This window comes from Cupressus sempervirens, chromosome 4, assembly GCF_028749045.1.
Source record: "Cupressus sempervirens isolate cs-2001-9-10 chromosome 4, ASM2874904v1, whole genome shotgun sequence".
NCBI classification, from domain to species: Eukaryota; Viridiplantae; Streptophyta; class Pinopsida; order Cupressales; family Cupressaceae; genus Cupressus; species Cupressus sempervirens.
Genome location: NC_143121.1, coordinates 771,694,932 through 771,718,902, shown reverse-complemented (window position 1 = coordinate 771,718,902; position 23,971 = coordinate 771,694,932). Strand labels below are relative to the sequence as shown.

The window sequence follows — 23,971 nt, the reverse complement described above, 5'->3', positions numbered from 1 at the left end:
TCACATGGTCTCGATCACATAACAGACTCTGCACCACCAGACACTGGTTTGACCCATCCCGGCCCATCCCATTAACAGGCTGTTCACCAGATCATTTAAATTTATCCTGATTGATGTCTTTTTTCCATCCCACTTAGTTTATATTTAATTTTTTAAACATTTCAATGGGAAAGATCTCCCTTGGAGCTTATTAGGCTTGAGTAATCTCCAATTTTTATGCACAAATTATTTTGTAGAAGTTTAGAAAATCTCTTTTTAGAAATGAAAATGTAATTAGGATATCCAGGAATACTTTAAAAGATAAACTTTATTTATTGTTTGGTGACAGCACACAGAAAATAAACAGTTAATTTGTTACTGTTCTGTGAAAGCATACAGAAAACAAACCTCTTTTCGGAAGGTATGATGTTAGAGCTAGTAAATAGGGGATTTCCTGAGCAGTACGAGTGCACCATACTCCTGACATTTAATCTTCAGACTGTACTGCAAGTTCTATTTTTCTTCTACTTTCTAATTATTCTGCATGGTTGATTTGCAAAAGGAGCTCTTAATAATGTCCTATTTTTCATTGTTTGACCATTTTAGATCTTGATTCAATTTATTATTTTATGCAGCTGTCCTTAATCTTTAAAAAACACCAATTTAAGGATAAGCTGCCGAAAAGTGGACTTGGAAAATTTCATGGCTTTATTAGTCTCAAATTATCTGTATTCCAAAACTAAAATATCCATTATGACATTATGGATATGCTATTTTCATTTAGAGGTATTAGCATTGTGTCTTAAAATAGTGATTCAGGTGTTCCTTGTTTGGCCTGGCCATCCCTTGGGCAAATAAGGATGTCAACAACTAGATTATATGTTTCACTTTGTGTTGGTCATACGAATCAACTAGTGGGTTGAGTTCAACCATCCAGTGGTTCTTTTTGATAATTAATTAAGTCAACCTCTCTGTGTCTTATTTTCATTTTGGGAAGCATTTTAAGTTTTTAACCATGAAAGGAGGGGATGCCCACACTAACAACCACTTGGCAGCCAATGCACTCCCCAGTGGAAGCATTAGAGATTTGTTAGTTGTGATACACAAAAATAGACAAACAAAGCATAACACAGTCTTCCGCTTAATAAGGAATTGATGCAATTAGATGCACACAGTCTTCATTATCCTCCAAATATGCATTCAACTTATGCATAAACCTAAGATTGCATGTACATGCAGGAATTCCACACTGCCTCCTCACCATTGTCCTTTGTTTAATCTAATATGAATAAGGTGTCCTGCATAATGTACAAGCTATACGACAATTTAAACAGAGATTATGATATCGTGCAAAAGAAAGTTATATTACATATTTCTCAAAAGAGTGTTTCATATTGTTTGTTCCTATAGGAAAGAGAATAATGAAGTAAGCTTCTTTTGGCATGGTTTAACATTGTAAATGCTAAATATATTTCTAGATTCAGCTGTGTAGTAATTTTTGCATCAACATTTAGGATTATACTACATGATCCATCATCAGATGAGAGCTGCAAGAGAACAAAAGATGGGTAGATTGCAGACCAAGTAGGTTAAAAAGGAGGGTGGGATATTTTGTTCTCTTGCATCTCTCATCCCGATGATGGATCATGTAGTATGATCCAAAATGTTGATGCAAAAAATACTACACCACTGAATGCATAAACATATTTACAATTTGATCTATGGACTATGGAAATCGTATCTCTCTGATGGTTTAACATATTTGCCAGGTCTATACGTTGGAGTTGCTTTCTAGATGCCTTAGCCTATAAACTTATCTAGAAAATGTCACTGTAGTTAAATTTCAATACAACTTTTAGCTGTCTAATTTGGAGAAAGTGAAGAGACACTTTTCCTAGCTAAAACTAGAAATTGCAAGTGGATGAATATATGGTTGAATTGAAGTTATCATGACACATACAAATCAGAAAACTGAATAAGTAATTACTTTTACAATAATAGATAAGCTTCTATTATTAGTTAATGGTTATCTATTTGTAATCTATTGTAAATATTAGAATGTTTCTAATATTAGTTAGTTTGTAGTTATCTGTTAGCTTTCTTTAACTTTCTTTTAGCTAGAATAGAATGTTTTTACTCTTTACGACCGTTTCCTAAGGAAACATCGTTTTATTCTTTTGTATATATTGACCTCTCGGTCTCTATAAATATCAAGCAAGTATTTTATGTATCAATTTGTAATATGGTATCAAAGCCAATTCTTTGATTTTTTTTGAAAAATATTATAATTTCTTGTTCGAAATTATTTGAGCAATATTTTTCAAAATTATTTTCTGTGATTTTTTTTTACGACCATTTTTCTGCAACTGTTGTATTTTTTTTGCACATTTCCGCCATTTTTTGTGGTTGTTTTTGCAGCAGGGCCTTTTTTTGGTTCAAAACACTATTTTTTTGTATCAGATCAAATTTTTCTTTTCATATTCTTGGCGGGGTTTTCAAGAGTTCAATTGGATTGTCATATGTTTTTTCTGGGTGCCTCAATTTTCGAGCCAGTGGATCTAGCAACTGACAACATATTCTTTCTGGGTTTTTCGAGCTCTCTTCTAAGCACCCCTTTGAATTTTTCGGGTCTTATGTTTTTTTACCTCAAAGTGCGTGCCTACATAGATTTTCATTTTTTTCCATTGAAAAACGTGCTATGGCATCTTTGACTAATATTCTGCTCGAGAGCAATTCAAAATTCAATGGTTGGAATTATGGCACTTGGAAGCAACATATAATAGCAGTTTTTGAATATAGGATTACTGATCGGATTATTTTGGGTAATACACAATGTTTGATTGCCCCTAGTATTGATCAGGATACATGGGATCTGAATAATTGGGAGGCAGTGATGCTTCTCAAATTAACTGTAGCTGATGATCAACTCTCTAAGATTCCACCCGACAAGACAACTGTCGAGATATGGGCACATCTCAAGAATCTTCATGAGACTTCTAACAAAAGCAGAGTTTTCTTTTTGAAGAACACTCTTTTTTCTATTATCATGGATGAGCAAACATCGCTGTAGGCTCACCTGAATAGAATTTAGGAAATCCGTGATCAATTGTTTGCCATTGTCGCAAGATGGAGGAAGAGGACATTGTGGTTATCACTCTTCGGAGTTTACCCAAGTCGTACAAGGATTTTATTGGGACTCTCAACATCACATCTTTTGGTGTTGATTTGAATTTTACAGATCTCAGCACACTTCTGCTTTAACAAGATCGGTGGAAACAATAGTTCGATAGCGGTTCCAACTTCACCTCCATAGAGCAAGCCTTTGTTGCTAAATCCTTTAAGAATAATAAAGGCAAGTCTCAATAGTCTTCTTAGCAAAAATCCTCTACTCTAGGTTCAAAAGGCTCCTAGAAGAAGAACATCCAATGCAACTATTGTGACAAGTTTGGTCACATGAAGGTTGAATGTTAGAAATGCTTAGCCGCCCAATCTAAGCAATCAAGTTCATAGCCCAAAGTGAATAGTACAGAGCACACTGAGCAGACAAAATCTGCCTTTTACGCCTTTATGGCTAAAAGATCTGCATATCATGTAAAGTCGTCTGCTTGGTACATTGATTCAGGTGCCTCTTGTCATTTCACTCATTGCAGAGATTGGTTCATTGACTACCCAACCTAATTTGGATTCTGTTATTTTTGGTGGCGTAGAAGAGTACACTGTTGTTGGTAAAGGCAACATTCATATTCAGTTTGTTGGGAGGAATTTCATTTTCCTTGATGTGTACTAGGTTCCAGGGATGAAACTAAATCTACTCTCAGTCAGTCAATTGCTACAAGACTCTCCACAGTTGGATGTCACTTTTTGTTCACATTAGTGCACCATCACTGATAGGGTGACTCAATCTATTGTTCTAGTGGGTCTTAACGATCATGGTCTTTTTTGACTTACTGATTTTGGTGATTCTCAGGACTTGGCTATGGCTGCTCGGTGGTCTTCTGTTAGCACACTTTGGCAGCTTAAATGTGCATTCTCTCTCTCAGTTTGTTTGGGAAGGGCTTGTCCTTGATTTGCCAAAGATTCAAATTGAACAACTTGGAGTTTGTGAGTAGCGATTCATGGCGAGCTTCTCAAGTACTTCTGCTTGTTAATGTTGACATCTACGACCTTATGGCCACTTTTTCTATTCTTGGGTCCAAGTATTTTCTGTTGTTTGTTGATGATTTCAATAAAAAAATGTGGGTATACTTTCTTAAAAAGAAATCAAATGCATTCATTGTATTTTATAAGTTTAAATCTTTAGTTGAAAAAGAGTTTGAGAAATCTATAATTGCTCTTAGGTCAGACAATGGGGGGAATTTTGTTCTAATGACTTCTCTAGCTTTTGTGATACTCATGACATTATGCGCCACCAGTTAAGCACACCCCACACCCCACACCCCACACCCCACAACAGAACAATGTAGTTGAACATTTAGGGAAGAATCAGTTAACATCACAATTTATCTTTTGAACTGGTCACTCACAATGGCGGTAAAAAGGTAAGACTTCGGAAGAGGCTTGGTCAAGTCGCAAGCCTAGAATCAGTCACTTGAAAGTTTTTGTCTCCCTTGCTTTTGTTTAGATCCCTGATGTGTCACACCATTTTGGATGCCAAGAGTAAAAAAACTCAAGCTTGCTAGATACAATAGTCTTCATAAAGCTTACCGCTTGATCGACATTGAGACATCTCGTCTCCTGTACAGTCATGATGTAGGCTTTGATGAGCAACAGGTACCATTCATGCCTGTTACTCCTGTTCTTGATCCAGCAGATCAGCCTATGAAGGCTCATGATTTGGGAGTTAGACTTCCATTAGGTCCACTTGATGGGATAGCTCCAGTAGCTCCTGCAACTCTAGTTATTCTAGTGATCCCTGTACAGATAGCTCTAGCTTCTCTTGGAGGATCACCCAAATTTGTAGATGCTTCACTTGGGTTTGATCTAGATTCTTCAGATGAGAAATCTGATCATAGAGCATCTCTTGATACTCATGTTGGTCATTCTCCTTTCCAGCCTATGTGGTGGGCTAAGACACTTGTTGATCTTCGTGATGATGAGCTCATTGATGGGAGAACTGCTCGGAAAAAAGAGCAAACCTACAATGTTTGTTAACTTTGCTCTCATGGTCAACATTCACAGTGTGTTTGAACCTCAAACATATTCTGAGGCTAAAGGAATTCCAGATTGGGAATAGGCCTTGACATTTGAACACAAAAACCTGTTGAACCACCTAGGTCCTTTATGATCTTCCACTAGGGAAGAAACCCATTTATTGCAAATGGGTTTACAAAATCAAATACAACTCTGATGGTACATTGGATTAGTACAAAGCTCGTTTAGTTGCAAAGGGCTTTTCTCAACGTTAGGGTATTGATTATGAAGAGACCTTTGCCCCTATTGCAAAGATGAGCACAATCAAATTAGTCCTAGCCATGGCAGCACAATTTGGCTGGAAGGTTCATTAGATGGACGTCAAGAGTGCTTTCTTGAATGGTGATCTCCACAAAGAGGTCTACATGACGCAACCTCCTGGTATCAAGGTTACCGTTCAAGACCATTAGATTCTCAAATTGGTGAAAGTTCGCTATGTCTTGAAGTAGGCCCCTAGGGCATGGTACATGAAATTTGATAAGTACCTCAGTGGTCATGGCTTCTAGAGGAGTTCTTCAAACTCAAATTTATATATCAAGACTAGTGATAGTGACATCATCTTTTTGGTTATTTATGTGGATGAGTTGATCATCACAGGCAGTTCAACATCTTTGATTCAGGGAATCAAATAGAGTTTGTGCCAGTGTTTTGATATGACTGATCTTGGGCTCATGCATTATTGCCTCGGTGTTGAGGTTTGGCAACAGTCTTCTGGTATATTAATCTCCCAGTCCAAATATGCCAGGGCTCTGTTAGACAAATTCCGTATGCAGGATTGCAAGCCTGCATCAACAGTAGTGGAGAAAGGCCTCAAGTTATCAGCCAAGTCTGATTCTCCTCCCATTGATGATACTACATACAGGCAACTAGTAGGCAACTTCATCTACTTCTCTGCTGCTAGGCTTGATATCAGCTTTGCACTGAGCTACATTTCACGTTTTATGATAGCTCCTAAGGTTGATCATTGGATGGCAGCAAAGCGTGTGCTTCGTTATGTGAAGGGCACCATAGATTTTGGACTTCTTTACTCTCGAAGTTCCTAGACTTAGTGGGGTCACAGATTCAGATTTGGCAGGCTCTGTTGATGATAAGAAGTCAACTTCTGGATATGTGTTTAGTTTGAGATCCTGTGCCGTCACATGGACCAATAAGAGGCAATGAACAATTTCTCTCTCCTCCATAGAGGCTGAATATAGAGATACAATTAAGGCAGGTTGTGAAGCTGTTTGGCTTCGTCGGATGCTTGGGGGAAATGCAGATGTCACCAACAGGACCGACCACTTTGTTTGTTGATAACGAAGGTGTTATCAAATTAGCATGGAATCTAGTCTTCCATGAACGAACCAAGCATGTGGATGTTCATTGTCACTACATATGACAATTGGTTGAAGATGAGACAATGGACTTGTAGTATGTTCCTACAATGGATCAGATGGCATACATTCTCACCAAGCCTCATGGTCTTGATAAGTTTGTTAAATTTAGAGGACAACTTGTAGTTGTGGATAAATTAACCGTTAAGAGAGGATATTGCGATAATAGACGAGCTTCTATTATTAGTTAATGGTTATTTATTTATAATATATTGTAAATATTAGAATGTTTCTAATATTAGTTAGTTTGTAGTTATTTGTTAGCTTTCTTTTAGCTAGAATAGAATGCTTTTATTCTTTACGATTGTTTCCTAAGGAAACATCATTTTATTCTTTTGGATATATTGACCTCTTGGTCTTTGTTAATATCAAGCAAGTATTTTACCAATTACTTCGTAATCATTACATGTCTTACTGTAGGAAAACTACGAAACCTTCAATATTTTACAAAGTTTTTGAATCAACAAACTAAGGAAATTCTTTTACAGCAATCATAGCAGCAAGTATGAATAGAAATTACGATTAGAAAATCTAGTGCTAAAAACACTTTTAATAATTTTTTGCAATACTCTGCATGAAAAGTAAGTAAAAAGCTAAGTGAAATGCTATGCTATAAATAGTTCACTTACACACAAGGCAAGTCCAAAGTGCAAACTCATCTGTAAGTATATTAACTAAAACTAGAACTTTTAAATTATGTATCAATTTCTCAAAGAAAATTGAATTAGATTTTAATTGGATAACTCCTATAAAAAATGAACCTTCTAAAAGGTCATTCATAATTAATAGTGTAGTAGAGATAACCAAGAAACTCCTCCCAAAATAGCCGCTCCAAAAATAAAAGAAATCAAAAAACAGATCTAGCTGAAAATAGAGTGAGGAAAAAGAGCTACTGTAGAGCACCTCTGGATGGTCTTCATGCAATAGTGAAATATGTACTCTGTAATCTCTACAAATTGTCAGTGAAGTCATGTAATTAACATATATATATCTCAGGCACTTCTTCAGCATCCTGAATATTTTTTGGCAAGGGTTTAAAATTTTTTTTCTATGTTTTTATCTTGTTGATCTTTCACATTTGTAATCATCTCCTTAAATCTGAATTTCATCCTCATCCACAAAATTTGAAGAGAGGATTGCCACCAAGAAGGTCACTTGCTCTAATAATTTATATATTAAAACCTGCTTTGTGGTCTCCCAGTATGGTTATGGCTTTGTTCATAAGGCTAAGTTATTCATAAGGCTAAGTTAAGAACTTGTATTAATATGATCAAGTAAATGCTTGTTCTTCTTTGACACATGATACTACTCATATCTCGGCCTGTTTCATGGGATCAAGAACAAAAGCAGCTTTCATTTCTTTTGCAAAACCTTCGCAGATTGCAAACTTCCATCTCACCATTCTTTATCTTTGAAATTTTGTCATGCCCCCACAATGAAGAACTTTAGAAGTTGTAACTGATCAGAAGATTATCTTATAAAGACTTTATGAAATTCTCATAAATCCCAATCCAAGAAATTAATGTATTATACCAACAAAACTGCATTGATACATACATTAAGTTTTCTTATCTGCATTGATACATATGCATAAATTTCTATACAGCAATAGCAAACAGGAGTATGTTTAATTAAGGCGCGATTATTGTCAAGCAGCTGTCAATGAACAGGCACGGGTGTTGACAACCAGCAGTTCAGTTATCAAAAGGCAATGATTACCACAAGGGCAGTGCTTTTTTTAGGTGGAGGAGACAAGAGTGTATGGAGACATGACTCTCCCAATTGAAGGGTGATATATATATATATATATATATATATATATATATATATATATATATATATATATATATATATATATCGTAGATAGGCATTGAAAGGACTGAAAAAGATCAGATCTGATTTAAGGTGGTCATACTGAGGCTTACAGAACCCGGATATTGTAACTGTAATTTGGTATGAAGTATTAATTCTTATGATAGACAGAATAGAGGATACTATTTGTAATTACTTGTTTGTGAATAGTATATATGCAATCTAAGGATATGGTATTATTATGTGATCTTTTATATATAGAATATATACTATATAGGTAATAATATGTAATTCTTTACATGTTTGCTATAATCAATCATGGTAGGGATAATAAGGGAATACAAATAAAGTAGAAAGAGTTATGAGGTCCTCTTCTAAGCCCACCATCTCAGGGTGGTGTCTGATAGTCCCATGAGGATGAGGTGGTGCAAGGAGTGCTCCACTTTTGGGCTTAGAAGGGATGGACGTTCCAGACAACCTATTGTAGTTTCCCCAAACCCTTATCATGGTTGACCAATAAGAAACTCTAATCATAAGGAGGATAAGGGGGACAATGGAAGAGAGGAACAACTATGGGATTCTTCATTGAGAACACCCCCTCATATGGATGGTAAAGTGTCACATGATGACCGAGAGGGATGGTATCCACTCTTGGGCCTGGGGTAGAGCATTGTTTAAAGCACCCTAATATGTACAATATCCTAGTTTCCCAATGGTTGAACTCCATCAAAATTAAATATATCTTACTATAAAATTCCCCAATGGTTAAACTCCATCAAGATTAAATATATCTTACTATCAGATTAATATTCCTAACCATAGTAGGAAAGATCTATGCTTTAAATGTCTCTAATAAAGGAAATATGTCTTGTGGATTATGTTGCAATGATTCCTTGACATGTTGTAGGATTTGAACCGGGTAAATGATGTTCTCGAGTCTATTCCAATTCTTGTTCTACTTGGAATTTGTGATTTAGGGCAAAAATTAGGGTAATAGAAAGTGGGACATAGAAGTGGTATTAGCACATTGTTTCTACCTGTTTGGGGGATGAACAACAATTAATGCAACTTATTTAAACAACTTTAAGGCTTCAGAGATGGAAAATAATTTCACAACAAGTGAAGACAACACAAGGGGTGAACAAATGGGATACGAATTTAGGGCCTTTATGGAACAAACAACCCCAGCCCTACAAAACATAAACACTGCCATAAGCCCTTTTAGACTCAACCAATGGAATGAGATGAATATCAATATTAGCCAATCTGATTTAGTGTAAATAGAACTCAATAGATCAACCTCACTAGGGGAAGATTGGGAAGACTGTCAAGAGGATATGAGGGGACTAACACATCTAATCCCAATATGATGAATTTGCTGAAGCATGCACAAGTTTTGTTTCTGAAGTCAAGAACACCCCATCCATGATATATTGTGAGGGAGAGGCAAGAAGGAATCATAGAAAACAAAGGATTGAAACTAATCAAGATTTACAACACAAAGTAGGAAAATTGACCATCTCTAACTTTGATGGGTTGGGAAAATTCATGACCCATTTATGGATACAAAAAGTAGAGACCTTCGCAATTCTTAGCCCCATTTAGAGGAAGATGCCATTACATTTGCCATTTTGCATTTGGAAGGCGTCACTCATGATTGATGGCACCATGCCCTAATTCCCAAGACCATTGAAGTATAAAGACTTGCGATGCCATTAAGAAAAAACTCATCGAGAGGTTTGTCCAAAAACAACCCTAAAGATTTTTTAAAGAATTGGCAAGGATAAGGCAGAGTTTGTAACCATTGAACATTGTGTAATGGAGTTCCAAAGACTAGCTGTCATGGTTCTCAAAATATAAGAGGAAAGGCTCACCCATTTATTCATCGAGGGATTTTTTTTTGATAGGTAATAGGCCGAAGCCAAGATCAATTATTATTATTTATTGCGATTAATAATAAAAATGATTTTTTAAGTTCGAACAAACTTGAACCAAAGACTTTCCATCTAAGAGGCTCATAATTTACCTTTGTGTTGTAGGCTCTTGCCTATTCGTAGAAAGATTATTGAGTACCATTTGATGTCACCTATTTATTCATAGAAGGATATTATTGAGTAGCATTTGTTATCTAGCATGCCGTTTGACCCTACCAACTTTAAGAGGCAATCTAAAAAACTACACAGCTTGGTACCACCTAAACAAGAGAAAATGGATATACTAGACACACACCATCAAGTGATAAACTTTCTACAATAGGGGTGGGCCTAAAAGAACCCTTTGTTTTTAGAGATGGTCTTGATAACTTAAGAAAGAAAATTCATGCCTAAAATGCAAGGAAAATGGGGGCTTGGGCATATTTGTAAGCAAGAGAAGGGTAAAAAGAGAAAAGTTTGCTGCAATGATGAATGTAACTGCAGAGACATTTGCAACTTGCTACAAGAGCGGACCAATAAGGGGACATTGCAAGACCCATCTTTTCGTCCCTTAAATTGTATCCACCTAGCATATGAGAACTTTAGAACAGGCCAATGGTAAAACTTGAACTGAGCTAGGTGTAAGAAAGGGGACATTGCAAGAACTATCTTTCCTCTGAAGATGATTTGATCAACCTACTTGTCTTAGTCCTTTTTGTGACCTTGTGGCTTGTAAAGTTGTCTTACTTTTATCTATGACTGATTTTGTTCTGTCAACAATAGAAGTAATCTCTTTCGCATTTAAATACGGCATGTCAAAGGGTTGCTGTTTCAGTTTTGCTGCACTTAAGCAAGGTTTCAGAACCCCTGAATTGGAGTCTGAAATGTTCTAGGCAGTTCTTTGGGGATGAAATCAACTTTGCTTTGTAGTCAATTGAATATAGTCTTTCTTTTTCAGCTTTGAGAAGAGACTTATTTTTTATTATTCTCTGAGTCAAAGTACTGGAGGTTCACAACATTTAACAGCATAGATTTCTTTCTTATGAGGCAGCCTTGTTGTGATCTCAATGCAAAGTCTGGAAGTTGTCTCCTGCGTCAACTGCTACAATCTTCTAACAAGGAAGATAGGCTCGTTGTTTGCATCACATACACAAGTGCATGCCATAACCATAATGCATAAGCAATAATGCATAAGCATGATATAACATGCAAGAAAGTAAACCACGATTGCTTCACTATTGTGCACAAGCAGAAGACTAACGAGTACTTCCAAGGGTTCCATGACAAACTAATAACATACTGAGAACGAAGAATACACATTCACGAGAATTCTGTACAAGGATTTGGACATCCATGAATAGCAAGTGGCTAAGTGGGCAATAATCATAGATGAGAGTAATTCGTCCTCACAACCCATTTAATTGAGATTCATTTTTAAACCCAAAGTAAATGCTCCCAATGTGATTAAACATACAATTTAACTACCTTCTAACGAGCAAGGCACCAAGGTATAAACATCCCATAAACATAAAAAAAAGGCGTGATGAGAAAATGAGTGGAAACCCAAATTGGGCACAAATGTTGATGCAAGTAGACACTAGTCTACTTTGACGCCAATCTGGCATGTGCATATGCCGAGTGGACTTGTAAAATGTTTGAGACAAAAAGTCAAAGATGAGTGAGTTGCATGCATTAGTCTCTGGTGGAAATTCTGGTTAGTGTAGATGATAATGTAGGCAAAAATGCTAATCAACAAATTTTGTCTGAAATGAAAGGGAAACGATATGATGCCTAAGTTGACACCAATTTATGATTGGTAAACAACTACCTCCACATCAGGGAGTACTAGATAACATAATTCAAGGTTGTAAACACTTGATACATCCATAAACATTTGAAAGGAAACTAATCTACCCCCCAACACGTGTCGGTCACACACAACATCAAGGATTCAATGACTTCCACTATCCACACAGGTCAACATAACATCTAGGGATTCAAGTACCATTTACCACCCGCATGAATCACTCATGACATTTAGGGATTCATTGGTTTCCACAATAACAATTAACTTGTTAATTTTATACCCAATTCATTTATCATCACTTTTTAGAAAACTTGACACAATGTGTTTGGCCACTTTCAGGCTAGGGTCCACATAAGGAGCTACTCGCCATGACTAAATACACCAATTCCTATGGCTCAATATCAAAAGGAGACAAACGATAAGCTTTTCCGCTCAGTCTAAATCAGGGACATAAACAAACACATCGTCAACTTGGTCAACACTGAGGACATGAATTAGATTGTGTCAACTTGGTCTTGACCAAGGACATGATACATCATTGTTTGTCCACTTCGTCTACATCGAGGATATGAGCATAAAACATAGTATCTACTTGGTCTACAACAAGGATACAAATCACAAAGCACTAACAAAAGCCATGCAAACCTAGAGGACAAATCAACTCTCAAAAACTCAAGGCATGCAAGTTGAGTAAAGGCAACACAAGGTGCAAATAACAAATTGTTAAATTGGCCACTTTGCCAAGAGAACAAATTTCAATAAAATTCATCAACAATTTCAATAGAACACTGGGAGGGCTTAAAATACCCCAAAAAATTAAAATACCAAAATTTGGCTAAAATTGACATAGCACATAATTGCCATTTTAACATGAAATTGGCAAGTTTGGATCATGATAGCTATTATCTGGAATGCCCTTAATCCATTTCGATACCACAATCTTGGAGTACTACATCCGTTAATTCAATCATACCAAACATGGTGAGAAACATGATCTGGATGACACACAAAACGACGCACAGAGGAAAAAGCCCAAAAAACAATCTTGAAGCCAAGCTACGAAATTAAAATCCATTTATCCTTGATGCTCAATTAAACCAAAAATCCAATAGGATCTTAAATGAGATTTTGTGGGAGAAAACAAACAGCTTCATGGCTGAAATTTTCAATTAAAAAACCTCAGCTCAGGTAAATCTCCTTATAACTCAGTGTTTCCCTAGAGTGCTTTAAATAATTAAATGTCCTTCAAACTAGTCAGCCATTTCAAGTATTATGTCTTATAAACTAGCTGGGCTTCTAGCTATCATTTCCTTGAATTTAGTCAACCTCCAATTTAAATGCTATCAGCTAAATTTTATATTAATACAACCTGCAATTATGTTTACTAAATGCTGCCATTTCCTAAGTGCATCAATTCAAGTTGGAGGCAAGACATCTGTCCTCCTGAAATTTGCTTGTTCACAAGTAATTTAAAATTTAGGGTTATAAATATTTTTGCTCCTTCTAAAGGACATCTTCCACGGGTAGTTTCATCCATTTGACTGAATACTCTGAAATAAATTTATTCCTTCATTTTTTTATCATATCGATCATGGCCTCAAGTTCTAAATTTAATTTCGTTCATCATCAAGGGGGGTAAACTCTGGATACGGTGTAACATTTTTCTCTAGCAATTCTCGAGGCAAGATATGTGTAAGAATCATTAATTGGTTCTTTGCTGGTAACGATCCTTATAATTTTATATGCTTATAATATTGTAATCTTAGAAAACTGTCTCTAACTTAAGAGGTTCTTAATAATGTTTGGTAATTGGCATAACTTTTTTGTTGTTTTTGAGGATGTTCAAAACCTCTTCAGTTTGTTGAATCAAGTCTCTTGCCCAAGGGATAGTTTTCCATAAGAATCAATTATCAAATGATATTGCCTCATAACCATATAATGCATTGGAGGGACTCATCCCAATTGACATAGGGTGAGTAGTATTGTAACAATATTCTTCCTAGTGTACACACTTGACCCATGTTTTCTGTGTCATGACATAATTTTGTAAATATCCTTCAAGCCATTTGTTTACAATTTAGGTTTTCAAGCATTTGGGGATGGTATCTAGTGGCTGGGGTTGGTTCTGTTCGAACCAATTTGAAGAGTTAATTCCAAAATAAACTTAGGAATCTACTATCTTTTGTCATTGACAATGTTCTTACTTAGTCCATGTAATATTAAAATGTCTTTAAAGAAGAGATTGTCCACTTGTGGTGCTCTATAGTTAGAAGATATTGGATAAAAAAGAACATAGATAGGTAATCCACCACCACAGATATGCAATTCTTTCCTTTCACCTTTTGCAAATCCTGTAATGAAATTCATTGAAATGCACTCCCATTATTGGTTTGGTATAGGCAAAGGTTGTAACTACCCTATGTGAAAATCTTGTTCTGCCGTTTTTCTTTTACACACCATCCATTCCCTAATATGCTTCAAAATATCCCTCTTGACAGCCTTCCAAGAAAATCTCTTCCTTGTATGTTTTATAGTAATTTTGGTGTTTGGATAATGAGTATAATGGTATGCTCATATAACCTTTTTTTTCATCTTTGATACTTAAGTAAGGTATATTCCATCTTTGTAGAGAATGAGTGCCTCGACCACCTTATATTTGTAAGGTATATTGCATCCTTGGCATACTTTCCATGTATTACATTCTTCCAATCCACAAAGATGTTTGTCATAAAGCATAGGTGAGGTCATCGTGATAATGTATTCAATGTAACATTATTATTTCCCTCTATGTATTCAATACTAAAGCGATAGGCCTGTAACTTGCTATCCTTCTTTTTGACAAAATCTCTTTGGTTCAAAATGATTCTTAGGTTGTTATGATCAGTCTTGACACTAAATCAATAATTGGTTTAAGGTGTGCGTAATTGCTAGCAATTTTTTGTTTTAAATAGAGGAAATTCTGAGTTTTCCTTTAGCTCATGGCTTTCAAAAGTAATAGGGTGTTTATATTGTTAATGTTTTGCCCAAAAATAAAGATAAACAACAATAGGGAAGAACAAAATAGATACAAGGGACACACAAGATTATCCTGGGAAAAGCCTTCCACTTGAAGGGAACAATCCAGCCACATACAACAAAAATATCATTGTATTGATAAAGAAATGTTCTAGTACAATGCTTTTCACTTGATACAATATATATAAAGAATAGAGAGAGACTTCATTACACAACTAAAGGCCTCTTCAATTTCTAAATACAAAACTTTTCGTATTTCCATACGCATGCCTCTTTGCATGAGGAATGACAGGTCTCTTTAAATAATATTATCTCAAATATTATCATAAATGTCTCTTTCAGCTGAAGATGACCATAATGGTCATAACAGTTATATTTCTATTTCATAAAATCTGAAATAAAGATCTCTATCGCAGCTACCTTCAACATATTTTACATCAGTACAACTCGAATGTCTTCCCAAAAGCGCATATTCCAACATAAAGGGAATGTAGAAGTTTGGAATGTCTAACATTAGACAAGTTTAATATGGCTAAAATTAGACAAGAACTTGCTATTTCTGTAAGTTTCTTAAAAAGTTGTTGGGCCTTCTCACTCCATGTAAAAACACTTTTCGTCATATTTGTCCATGGGTCTATCAGCCTTGAAAATACTTTGATAAATCTTCTATAATAGCTGAAAGTCTTAAAAATCTTTAAAAACACCTTTCTTAGTTGAAGTCTTAAAAATCTTAAAAATCTTTATTTATGGGTTAGAGTCATTTGTCATGGTTACTCTCTTATTGCCTTGATCTTGTCCTTGCATCCATAATATCTCCTTATGATTTTGTGCTCAAAATATGAGAGTTCATCCATCCCAAATTCATATTTGGATGCTTTAGGAAATAATGGTTGTTGCTCAAGTATTCCCAAGACTTTGTCAATATGTATCAAGTGATCCCCCCAATTTGACTGTAAATTAAGATATTTTCGTGCTCATATCAGGTATGCAGGACGCTGTCTTTGATCAAGCTTAACAGCATGAAGGCTGGATAGCATACCTGATAAGAGCATGAAGCATACCTAATAAGAGCATGAAGGCTGAAACATAGCTAAAAGATGAAAAATTCACAATGAAATCCTTATTGTTTGCTCTAGGTGCTGTTTTTAATGTTTTAGGCTTTGTTGACAGTCACCATTAATTAATAATAAGAGTTCATAAAAGACAACATATAATGTACAAAAGAAGGAATAGGACACCACTGCACTGCTGTGTTTTATTGCAAATTATCAATGTTAACACTGAAATCCCTGCTGTTTGGAAGGATGAAATATAACTGTGGAAATGAAATTTACTGTTTGCAAGGATGTAAAGGGATATCGTTTTGAGGTAGGAGATGTTTATATGTAGAAGATTAAAAGCTGCTGTTTGTTGAGGGATGCAAACTGATTTTTGAAAGGGAGAAGACTGACGTTGTTTTTAGGTTAACATATTGCTGTTTGATAGGTAAAAACATTGCTGTTTCCTCTTCCCAATCTTAACCAAAATCTCATGAAACCCAAGGTGCCAACAGATCTTCTCTTCCAGTGCTACCAAGGTATAAAATCAATTGTTTGAAGGGCTACAAGCTGCCGGTTTATGAGATACAACCCTCTACATACAGCTCTTTTTTTTATGCTGATAATCATACGATTTTGACATTGAAATCTGCTTAAAACATTCCCATAGGGCAAAATGTGATAAAAATCTTGAACAATAGCAAGAAAAGGATGTACAAGAATGATAGAAAGAGGGAATATGTGATGTGGGAACAAGGGAAGTTTGCTGTTCCATGATCCAACTCGGCATTTTAAGCTCTCCAATGGCATCCTCGTCCACAATGAAATAAGAAATAAGAGAACAATTTAATACCTTTTTTGAAGCTCCTTTATTGTTTTAATTTGACTGTTCCCCCTTTCTCCTTCCTATGGTGTCCGTGGATCTTTTTTCATCTTTGCATGCTCTTGTTTGACAAACAACCTATCATTGACACATATAGACCATTTAGAAACACTCTTTCATATATATTGCATTGACACCTTAACCTTTAAGTGACTACGGAAGTGCCAGATGGTATAAGAGACACTTTTTTGTTTAATTTCAATTTGCCACTTTGACATCAAGGCATCTATGGGCATGCACAAACAACTTATTACTCATGTTCTAAGTATTTATTGAGAACTTGACATCCATCCTTCTTGGAGAATGCCTGGGTTTAGGAGAGCACTTCTGGTCTAGTTTGACGTTGATGCTTTGACCTATTTCACTTATAAGCACTTCTGTCAAGTTCTCGTTTTGAAAATTAAAGTCACTAGGAGTGCACCCAAGGGGTGCAAGATGATTTGTTGTAGTGTTGTCATTCTGACATCTTGTGTGCCCTTAGCTTCAAAGTGTAAAAAAATCATTTCCTCATTGACATCGTCTTTAAGTGAAAAAATGTTTTAAGAGTCACTCAAGTGATTTAATGTCTTGAAATTGCTTGAAATACGTTTTCCTTTCTGAAGATGTATCTCAGAAACCTTGAAAACCACTTCTGTGCCTTGACACTTAACTGCCTTTCCTTGTAACCAAATTTGTCACGTTGATACAAAATTTTAACTCATATAGGCCCTACAAAATTGTTAGCTTGAATTGATGATAGCAACATTGATGATTCCAAGCAACAAAGTCTTAAGAATACATTGCACACAAGGAAAAACAAATCGTTAACTTAAAATTTCCAAGAGCATGAATTTTATCTATTCTTCTATTTTGCATTTACTAGGTTTCCATTTAATGGTTGGTGTGCAATGAGTCTGAGTTGCTTCCTGTGCCCTAACTTGGTTAGGAGCTCTACTTCTAAAATAAATATTATAGTGAATTGTTTTTTATGTTGTAACATAACTTTCCAAAATTCTACATCATACAATTTTCTTCTATCTCATTACGTTTGTCGCTGCTGCTTTTTTGGATGGAACAGCAACCCTAGCTTCCTTGGTTTTTGGTCGCTTTTACGGTTTTACCACAAAAGTGTCATTGTTTCATTTACTGTTGAATTTGAAAATTGTTGTATGGAACAGCCCGTGTTCTCTTGTGGAAAGTTAGTTGTTGCTTAGATCAAGAGCATGGTATGATTTCAATGATTCCATTATTTCCTGTTGCAAATGAAGCAGCAACAATGCCATTTTCTGAGCAAGTGTATTTATTCACTATTGTTTGGTACTGTTTTTTTTGCAAGTAATATGTTTTCAAATTTTGAAATGTCATTTTGTTTGTGTTTTCTCCTAGTTATGTTTCAGGCTCTTGCTTGTTTGCTTTCAACACCACTGTTTTGGTGATTCATATGTTGCAAACTGCAAAGAAAGTAGACCTTGTCTCTTGTGTGATGAGAAAGGCGAAGGATGTTTCATCACGTATCGTGTCAAAAGCATGGCTAATTGTGCATAGTCCATCTGCATATCCAGTAGTTTTAATGAGAAAATAATAATAATTAGCATATCCAGTAGTTTTAATGAGAAAATAATAATAATTATGGTTCTTTCTTTAAGCACTATGTGCATTGATTGTCAAGAATTAAAGAAGAGGACCTCTAAAAACACATCCTTTTCTGTAGATGGATTGCTTGTTGAACTACAATGAGCTGCAATGTTGAGGAGTAATTAAAGATTTTGGTATCACCTGAAAAAGGTTAGTAAAAATGGTCAACATGAGAGATTCACTCATCAATTTCATAACAAGTTTTAAGTGATACCTATTGGATCAACAGATGCCTTAAGATATTTCAAGGAAGTTTTCTTTGTTTTTAAGAATTCTGGCTGGCTGCTTAATGGTTTGTTTGGGCACAGCTGTCACAGTCAGAAAATTAGAATAAACAAATCCAGAATTTGAATCCTTTATGGCAGTTCTCTGTGGGCAGTACCGCAGCTATGTAGCATTTCTCTGTATTGCAATATTTATTAATACTCTTGGTTTTTCTCCTGATTAGTGCAAGTTTAGTTTTATCTAGGCACTTATTGAGTAAAACTATTTTTTTCTTCAGGCGTTTTTTGTATTATTTTTAGGGCAATAGCACTTGTTTTTAAGTTTTTTGAAAAAATAATTTATTTTGGGGCGGCTGAGTATTTTTATAGGTCAGATTCTGTTGTCAATACTTTCGGTCACTATTTTATTATAATCCAAACCGTAGAGAAGTATTAGTGTGATTTTTCAGACTGATATGTGTGTTTATCAGACCAGAATCGAAGTCAGATTAATTAAAAATATTGAGCGAGCAACTGTGTTATATTCTGGTTTCAGGTTTTTTTCTTTTACTTTTAGAAGCTTGTATAAGTGGGCTATAACACTTAGAATTGCAGAACTGATTAAAGACCAACATCCATTAATTTTATTGAAACCCAAGAGGGCAGAATTTGCATACCATGATTGGCATAATTTGACATTGCCATATATCTTGTAGCTTATAATAAATTCATTTAGCTGTCATAGTGGATTGAAATATCTTTCCCTGCTGATGTTTGAAATTTGTTTTGAAATATCTCGCAGTGAATAAAATAAAGTTCTTAATGAATTGTCTTGAAGCTTGTTTTTAGAACTTTGTTTGCTCATTTGGGACTTGTAATAGCATAAATTGAATACTGAGAATGTGACAAATCTAGGAGCAGGGTATCACATGACTGTAAGGATTGATTTCGACTATTTTTCAAGGATTGATTTCAAAGCCTATATGTAATTATAAGAGATGAAAAGGGTTTTGGATGGAGCTATTGAAAGTAGAGTTGCCTGAACTTTCCTCTCCCTTTTCTATATACATGCATCTGCATATCAGGGACCAGTAATGGATACGATACTAGATTTTGGAATGACTAGTTAATATATGAGGCTATATATGAGCTGTTGTGGATTTTTCTTGACGCTATATATTGGCTGTTGTGGATTTTTCTTCTCCTTTTACCAAATACATGTATCTGCATATCAGATACTGGGTATGAATGTGATACTCTGGGGTACTGCATACTATATCCATTTGAGAGACTATACTTGGGCCGTATCCAATACAATTGACCTAAGTCACAGGGCTCACTGAATTTTTGGCTTCAAGTTCGAAATTCAGCGAACCCATAAAAAACAATAAACATTCGCTTAAATTCAGCATGAAATTCTTCCAGCAGTTTTTTTTTGTCATTTTCCAGGAAACATATTTCAGTCGGCCAATTTTAGGGTTTTTGATTTCTGGTGGCTGTAACATGTCGTCTATCTGGGACAGACTCTCCACTCGGTAATGAGAAGTTTTGCATGCCACAGCGATGCTCAAACACCGAAGAAGTCCAATCTTCTGCATGCTACAGCGACTAATCTTCTATGTCAGAGGGAACAATGATCCCCCAGCGGCAGTGGCAATTGGCAATTACCCCGTCACGATGAACATTTCCAAGCGTGTTCATTCTCTTTTTAAGTTTTAAATAGTTATAACTTAATTATAAACTATAATATATGTAATTTATATTTCTTAATCAATAGTAAAACATTTTCATTCTAGATTTAAAATAGTGAATAACTTTATCAATAGTAAAACATTCATATTTATATTTGTTCATTGGAAAAATATTAATGTTTTATGTATATTTTATTTACAAAATATTAATAGTTTGTATGTTTATATATATATATATATATATTGGAGAAGCTATATAAGGCGAATTTTACGTCGAATTTTTTGGACCTTGTCAAAGTTCATCTGAATTTCATGGTTGTCGAATTCGAACTCGAATGCGAACCTTGTGACTTAGCAATTTACTATACCTGATGTCTAGTGACGTGTGCGCTAAAATGTTGACACATTTTTTTGAGTCATTATATCCAAGATTACTCGAGAATGAGGTCTCAAATGGCAACTCATAGCTCTCTATTCATGGAGTGCAAGGGTTTGTAATAAAGATCCTCACTTTGCTCTAGTTTGTGCCCATGCAAGTACACCATAAAACGAGATATTTAAAGATAAAAAATATGCATGCAAATGAAGATGCAAGCTAATCTAAATGATAACACTGCAAAACAATGCAAGAAAGAAAGTCTAATCTATGAAAGGAAATAAAAAAGCAAGATTAATATATAAAAACAAATATGACTCTAAGTTAATATGAAAATGCAAGGATGAAACCTGATGATGGAAGCCATGGATGCATGAGAGAAGAAGACAAGAAAAGAGAAGTTTCAATGAAGCTCCAATGTCTAAACCTTAAGGCTCAAACTCCCTCTCCAAAATCGCTCTTCAAACTTGTAGGATAACAATACTATAACAATGAACATCTATTATTCCTATTCTTCTTATGAAATGAGAAGGAGAGGGCTCCTTATATAGTCAATTGTGGAGGTCGGAGGCTTCTCACAACCAATATTGTAATGTTCCTAAGGTGAACTCAGCTTATAGGTGATCTTAGTCCGTAGGCAATTACTTAGGCAGCCTTGTCATGTGCTCCCAGTAGCAAATGCTTCATTTAGTTCTCCCTCCGTGCTTCGGGTATTCTTTCCAGTGCCTCAGGTAGTTCTCTTCCATGCCTCGAGTAGTCTTTCTAGTGCCATAGGTAGTTCTCTTTTGTGCCTTGGGCAGTTAGTGCATCAGGTACGGTGGAATTAGGAGGCGAAAGGGGTGACTGTACGGTCCAAGAAGGATGTCCGTATGGTGATGGGTGAAGTCATATGGTAGTCTAGGATAGGCCGTACGGTAAGTAAAGAGAAAGTTGTATGGTGCGGGATAGAGAAGGAAATCGTGGAGAATGGAGTGAGGGAGGTCCTGCGCCACGATTAGTGAATTACATACGATTCTTGGTAATCAACAATATTTGACAAGTATTTTAGATATACAAACAAGAGATACCAACAAAGTCACTCCACAAAATATATTGATATTTGTTAGAATCAAATCAAGAAATACACAGACAGAATAGGGTGAGGGTTAAATCCCATTGAAACCGCGCAAGCCAAATAGGGAAGATCTTTCATTTGAAATGGCGAACAATTTAGGACTCCAACAGGAATTCGCCGTACATAGAAAATAATCCAAAAGCATGCCTAAAACAACCCACAAGAAGGCCTTATAAAGGGCTTCAGGGAAACTTCCCGAAGGATTACAAAATAGCAATAAGCCAACAAGTGCAAAAATAAAGAGTGGGCCCGAGAGATTAAAAACATTGATTCTCGGTCACATAATAAAATATTATTATTTTAATAATATTGGTGACATTACAAATATGGGATAATAGATTTTGATCCATGTGAGACAAAATTCCACCAATGAGAAAAGAAGAGTGTCTGAGAAGAAAGTGGAAAGAGGAAATTAAGGAATCCCACTTATAAATATGTGCATTTAAGTGTAGAGAAAAATGATTTATTTATTTAATTTATTTCCTTTTTTCATCACAAACAGATATTTAAGTGGGGATTTTATTTATTTAATTAAAAGAGGGATTTTCTTTTAATTAAAAGGTGATTTATTTTATTTAATTAAAAAAGAGATTTTCTTTTGATTAAATAAGATTTAGAATAAGATGATCAAACCTTAGGAAATATTGAAATAATTAAATTAATTGCAATTTGATCAAGGAAAATGATTTGAATTGATTAAATAAAATGTTGCATTGATTCAGGAAATTGATAAATTGAAGAATGGGGGACCATAGTCTAGGTGACCATTTTAGGGTGCATACAACATGCTTGGTTGAGGGTTTATGCAAAACAATAAAGAACAGCCAAAAGATAGATCTTAAAAAAACTGATCATGGACACTTGTATATTAATCTCTAAGGACAAAAATATAACGATTTAAATAAAATAAACAAATGCAAATATGTTTTTTCAAGTTATGTTACATTTTAAAATTTTTATAATTGTCTTATTTAGCAATATTTGTATCACATTCAATTTTGGAAATTTGGCTGTCTATATATCTAATGCCATATCCACTTCCTTGCAGCTTAGATTGAAAGTTTCTGGCATCAGCCTCACTTAAAGCCCACATTCTTCATTTTTAAAGAAATGGACAGACAGAGAATGTTTATGGACTTCAAAATATTAATGTGTTGGATATATATGATGGAATACAAACCAACTCCTTGTTTAACACTGCCCAATTTTTTGAAGGGCCAAATTCTTGGTAAATTTTTGGATGGGATACTATTTCATAATGGTAAGCTTGAGCTTAAGGTTACATATGCAAGGGACTGCAACCATCTAATGTTAATTAAGGCCCTCTTATGCCACTTAGACGATTCACCTTATTTGAGAGCCAAATTATCTTTGGCTTTGGTTATAAAGGTAGTAGACAGTGAAGCTGCTAAACAAAAACTTCCCAAGATTGAATTTCAAGCAAAAGGTTTGAAATTCACGGACCTAACAAAACCCCAAAAATTGTTGTTTGCCTTGAAATACATGCTGAAAATGGTCTAGGGTTTTGTAATATAAAATATTTTTTCTATTGTAATGGAAGCTGTGCCAATTCTCTTGTTTGTGGTTGTTGCTAGCTCCATGTCGTCATGCTTGGCAGAGGGTTTCATAATCATTGGAATATGCAATTCGATTCCTATTATAATGGAACTCTGTGAATTCTCCTGACTGCGGTTGTTGTGCCAACTACATGTTGTCATGCTACCTGGAGGGTTTCATAATTGGAATATGCCACATTTTAACCGTTCATTTAGTTTTGTGTGATTGTCTTTGTTATCAGTTCCTCAAATCTTGAGGAATCAGCAAACATAATATAGCTCCTTTCTTCTAAACATAAACATAGTAGACAATGGTTGTACTTAAAGAGAGTGCTTGGATTTTAGTGGTGGTTGCCTGATGTCAACCATTATCCTTGGAGATGATTTTATTTATATTTGATTCCATTA

The 23,971-nt window shown here is 35.2% G+C and overlaps 1 protein-coding gene across 2 annotated transcripts in view; it reads left to right on the top strand.

Annotated features, from left to right (window-relative positions):
- Window positions 1-23,587, top strand: part of LOC149563655 (splicing factor U2af small subunit B-like) — a 28,529-nt gene extending 4,942 nt beyond the window's left edge. The window contains exons 3-4 of one of the 2 annotated variants that reach the window (XR_016364106.1): window positions 18,700-18,773; window positions 23,056-23,587. The gene's annotated coding sequence lies outside the window, so the exon portion shown is untranslated. The remainder of the gene's footprint in view (window positions 1-18,699; window positions 18,774-23,055) is intronic. The other variant, XR_016364107.1, reaches the window with a different exon arrangement.
- The last annotated feature ends 384 nt before the right edge of the window (window positions 23,588-23,971 follow it).